The sequence below is a fragment of the Abramis brama genome (genome assembly GCF_963993115.1).
Source record: "Abramis brama genome assembly, chromosome: 21".
Classification (NCBI taxonomy): Eukaryota; Metazoa; Chordata; class Actinopteri; order Cypriniformes; family Leuciscidae; genus Abramis; species Abramis brama.
Genome location: NC_139983.1, coordinates 28,931,030 through 28,937,029, shown reverse-complemented (window position 1 = coordinate 28,937,029; position 6,000 = coordinate 28,931,030).

Genomic DNA, 6,000 nt, shown 5'->3' with positions numbered 1-6,000 from the left:
GTATAGAATGCGACAAAAGACTCAGATTAAAAATATGAGTTACTGACTCTATAACATCCGCCGCCAATTTTAAAAGATAAGGATCTAGGTTTTCTGGGCCTACAGATGTTTTGTGGTCAATGCCCTTGAAAGCTGTGCAAACTTGACTTACTGAAACAGGTTTAAAAAACAAACACATCCAGATTTCCAATCGCTGGTGTAACCACAGAACATGGGATAGTTGTATTTGCATTTAAACTATCGAATACAGAACCAGCATGAATGAAGTGTTTATTTAACTGATTGATCATAGCAGCTGTATCCTTTATTTTATCTACGTCAACCTGAATATATTAAGGAAGACTAGAGGTTACATGAGTAACTGACAAGGATTTAATTAATTTCCAGAATTTTGAGGGGTTATTTAAATTCTCTGAAACCGACTTTAAATAAAACTCAGACTTAGACTTTCTAATCAACAACGTGCACTTATTCCTCAGTGTTTTAAATGTAGACCAATCAGCAGGGGCATTTGTGAATCTGGCTTGCACCCATGATTTATTTCTCAAATTAATTAGCTCTGAAAGACTGTCTGAAAACCAGGGATTGTCTCTACCGCTGATCCTGAACTTCTTAATGGGAACATCTGCATTAGAGATAGACAAAAAAAATGCCAGTTCAACATCCTGTATTAGAAGTACTCTTCTTAAGTCACTGTAGTACAAATCATGCAAGAAAGCCTGCTCCTCAATTTTTTTTAAATATGGTTTTACCTTAGGGATTTTTGTATCCCTGACACAAGCAATTACACAATGATCGCTGACATCATTGCAGAATATGCCAGTTGAAGTAAATTTGTGAGCATTATTCGTTATAATTAAATCAAGTAAGGTAGACTTATGCTGCACTTTAGGATTTGGCCTTGGTGCATTAAGAAGTTGAGTAAGGTTTAAGGAGTTACACAATTCTTTAAAACAATCAGGGCCCGTATTCATAAAGAATCTTAATGCAAAGAGTAGCTCCTAGTGACAAAATTCTAAGAAAATTCTTAGAAATGTGGGCGTTTACTCTTAAAATTGAAGAAAAAATCCTAGTAAAGAAAAAAGTAATTCAGAAAGCAATTAATTAAAAGATTGAAAAACTTCTTATAAACTTTTTATTTTAACCGTTAAAAGAGGTCTTAAGTTCAAAATTGTTAGGAGCACGGATGAGGACTTTTAAGAGGCTTAAGAGTTTCTTTAGCAGAGGAGAAAATGACAGAAAGACGAAGAAGGAGAAGAAATGTGTTGCAGACAATGGATGACAGTGAGTTAATAAGAAGCTATATATTAGATCGTGCAGGGATCATGTCTGTGACTGATCTTATTAGAGACACGCTAACATCTCCGACACAGCGCAGAAATGCCATAGCGCCAGAAATGAAAGTAATCACTACATTACGATATTTGGCAACTGGGAAAATTCCATGTTTGATACATTAAAACCAACATTCAAACCACCACTTAAATAGACATGCCAGTAATCAGTGTAATTGGAAAGAGTGGAACAATTTTTATAATTCTAAGCCAATCAAATACCTTATAGGAAATTAACAGCATGGTAAATAAAAAAAAAGGATTTATATACACATATATAATGTGTGTTTGTGTATGTGTGTATGTGTGTGTGTGTGTGTGTGTGTGTGTGTGTGTGTGTGTGTGTGTGTGTGTGCGTGTGTGTGTGTGTGTGAGAACGGTCAAATAGGAAAAATTACGCATGTAATTTCAAAGTGAAGGCTTAGAATAGACCCTATACTTAAAATCACTCTTTTTTTCCTTCTTGGTCAACCAACCAATCACAGTCGTCAAAAGATAGTGTCATACATAGCAACGGGGTCAACCCTGCCTCCTTACTAAGATAAAAGTTTTTGTCTTTTCCTTACTCAGAGTTGCTCTCAGATCGGTCCCGAATTGCTCTTAAGCTAAGACTCCTACGTAAAAGTTTTTAAGCTAAATTAAGAGTTTTCTGAGAGGATTCTTAGAATCTTTATGAATACGGGCCCAGATGTCCCTGAGAGCCAGTCCCAATTTAAATCACCCATAAGGATGAATTCAGAGTTATTTAACTCATGTAAAATATCTGATAGGGCTTTGAGAGGATCTTTTGTTGCAGAAGGAGGTCTATAACAGCCAACCACAGTAATATTAGAAACTTTTGAAATACTTTGATGGCCAATACTTCGGTAACACTTTATTTTGATGGTCCCTTTTGAACGTGCCGTTGACTAAAAGTAACTTTGCAACTATGTCAACTAACTTTCATTGGAGTATAAGTAGACTGTCTGCTTAATATCTGCAAACACTTTATTGTGATGGTCCTCCAACAGACACAAGTAATTTTGCAACTACATGTCAACTTAATCTAACCCTACCAGTCTATTAATACTTAACTAACACTCTAATGAGAGTTAGTAGACATGTAGGTGCAGCGTTACTTATAGTTAACAGAACGTGTTAAAGGGACCATCAAAATAAAGTGAAACCAATACTTCAAAATGTTTAGCTCTAGTAATTGACAAGTTTACAGAGCTAACAAACTTAGATTTGACATAGATGGCCACTCCACCTCCTTTACCCACCCGATCAGTTCTGTAAACTTTATAGCCATCAATAAAAATCAAATCGTCAATTATAGATTTCTTAAGCCAGGTTTCAGTAAGAACGACTATGTCAGCATTTGTCATATTCACCCAAATCTTAATCGTATCCAATTTAGGAACTAAAATTCTAACATATAAAACCAAGACCTGTTCTACTTTTAAAATATGAGGGAGTGGGCAAACAAAGAATAGATGTAGTAGGCCCAGGATTTGGCTGAACATTTCCAGATAACATCAATGAAAGCATTACCATACATCAGAATTTTAGTTTAACAGGAAATTATTTATCAGGACCCCCATTAACTGCAAACTGAGAAAAAGAGTCCTCCTTGCCAATAAAGTAGTCATTTAACACCATAAGATTTTGAAGATGTATATGATCAGTTTATATACATCATAAATGTATGATGTATATCATTAATTTGATATATGAAACTATATTGATATAAGAAACAGTCCCACGGACCCAGCCCTAAACCCCATCTCTTAAAAATTAATAAAGGCTGGTTTCTAAAGTACTTCTTCCTGCCTCTATGTATTAATGCTTATGGGTAGCCTAAATGGGTTCCATTCAGACCTTAACATCAAGTATTTTACTGTTATATGTCAACAAGATTCAACAAGACATTTTCACCTGGCTATACCCAATGTTTAGATCTGTTGTGGTATTTATGCAAATTAGCACATACGTAATTAGATTATGCACCGTTTGTCCATGTTAACAAACAATTTAAAAAACTTGTAATACATTTTTTGTTTGTCTTGATGTGAGTGATCAACTCAGTAATTTTCATGGTGATATCTAAAGGTTAAAATTTTTACCCTATTCACGTGAGAAAAAGAATGAATAGGCTATATTTGGGTCTTTTTCGAAACTTTCCCCTAATGGGATTCTACGGGACTTTTTTTCCCTTACTTAGGACATATTGAGGATACAAAATCAGTTGAGTTTGCTTCTGTTGCAATTTGTTCAAGGTTGACCCCCATTTTGGCTTAAAATTACTGGACTATTTCATGTTTCGCCATGCCTCGGGGCCTGCCTGCCAAACAGTCCCTTCAGACGAAAGGTGATTGTCATGTTTGCAAGGCGCCCTTTTATACTTCCGGGTTTCACGTTAATGAAGTCAACGGCTGTCGCTGGTCAATATGATTGCCGTGATTTGATAGTGATTTCAGACACCTGTCACGCCTGAGGCGTTCCCCAAAGCGTCATCGACGCAGTGTCTCGTTCCCTGTTCTCATTCTCTCGTTCCCTGAGATTACAGTCGTAACCTAGACGTTTTTACCTATCAATTTAATGTGCATTTTATTATGACTATGGAAGACAATGGAGAGCATTTTGTTCTTGAGAATGCAAAAGGAAATGTTAATCTGAGTTTTTATCAGAAAACATATAGCGAAGAAGCTATTGACCAGAAATGCTCATCTTATAGCTTGTGCCCTGTGAACCAATTCAGCCGAAATATGTTTATCAGTGCGAATTGTAAATAATTCACTTTATTTTCAAGTTACTTTGTGAATTTATGATTAAAAAGCATGATATTTACATGTTTTGATACACTGAGCATTTTTTCCACAGAATGTTTGATAAATCACTGATTGTTGGCTTGCCGTCAGAAATTTGTGTATAGCAGCGGTGCAGTGCCCAGAATTTCCTAAGAAATAGAAAATGTATTCTTGAATATTATGAACAAACAATAACACGTTGAATTACGTCTTACTCAGAGGGTCTCGTTAATAAAAAAATTATAATACAAAAACCTTTTCCTTCCAAATGAACAAACAGATAGTTTTAAAGCTTTTGAAAGATGTTTGCCTTGGTATATATTTTTTTTCCAAAGTACCCTCACAGTTTCAAAGTGATTCTTATAGCTTGGCACTATCAAACTACTCCTCTCTTTGTACAGTAGCAGGACTTGATCTGACTTGACTGATTTTCATTTGCATACTGTATTGGTTCAAGGATTTATACATAACATACCTGACATGGCTCATTTATCAAGAAATGTCTCATAGGCTACTCTTACTTAGTTACTATGGTCATAAATTATATATTTTATACTGATCATTATAAATATATTATAAACATATTAATTACAATTACAAAACTGGTTTCTGCTGCACTGAATGCATTTTTGGAGGCTTTACATAAACCCATACCATAAAAGCAAACTAAACTGTAACAGAGTGTCTAAAAAGCAGAATGTATTTTATTATATTATGCAGAGAAATAAACCATGCACACTATCTATGGAAGTAAAATAATGTCAAATGTTTTTGAAATAAAAAGCCTGTTGAATTGCACTACTTGAAAAAAATAGGCATTGCATTAACCATGCTTGCATTTTAATGCATTGTATTTTTAGGGCTTGCATTTTTATGGGCTGAAATTCAGCATGGTTGAATATTTAAGCTTTGAATATTTCAATTAAAAACATTTCAAACACCTTTTCATTATTAAAAATTCAATAATCCATATTCATCTTTCATATTTCACTTCCAAAATATTCAAACTGTTTAAAAATACAATCTATAATATTCAACAGGCAATTTTCGGTCCATTTTATTTCGCTTTGCAAATTCGCTTCCACAAATTCAGTGGTTCAAATTCGACAGTAAATTCAACATTGACGTCCAGGAACTGCAGGAAAAGCAATAGATTACCGAGCATACTCTCCATCTGCTGTTAGTCAACCTCACCATCAGATGGTGCAAAAGTGCGTGTTGTTGACGAAGACCAGCAAAATTAGAGCAAGTCATTCATTCATAAAACTCATTTACAGCAATGTAAGTGCATTTGTGATTATTATGACGGCTGTTTTATGTTAAATTCAGTGCCTTCACGGTTACTTTTCCTGTGTAGGCTACATGCATCTTTCTCTACCGTGAACGAGATTATAATGTTATTCCCCGATGCGGATGTACAGATCCAATGTTACATTTTTGAGGTTGACATATTTCTCTTGGTTGTTAAGTTGCCTTAACTTTATATTGTGGCGATGTGCTGCATGCAGGCTATTAGGGTTTCCCTCAATACTTCTGGACATATACAACGCTTAACGTAGATTAATGGACTACAGTGATGTAAAAGACCAAACTCGCAGGCAAGCAGATGGACTCAGAATAACGCGCGTTATTTTGAGCGTTTCCCAGTGATAGACTGGCATAAAGATGGCTTGATGTTGGACATTCGCACATTTAGGGACCGTCTCTAAAGTGTATACGACTTTGGTATACACGTTTCTAACTCCGATAGCATTTGAATAGAACGACTTACAGTCATAAAACCAACTGTAAAGTGTTCATGTAGTGTCAGGCATAATGCGCACCCTTTGGATTTTTGATATTTATTCAAATAAATTTAAGTTTGCTATTGAAGTTAG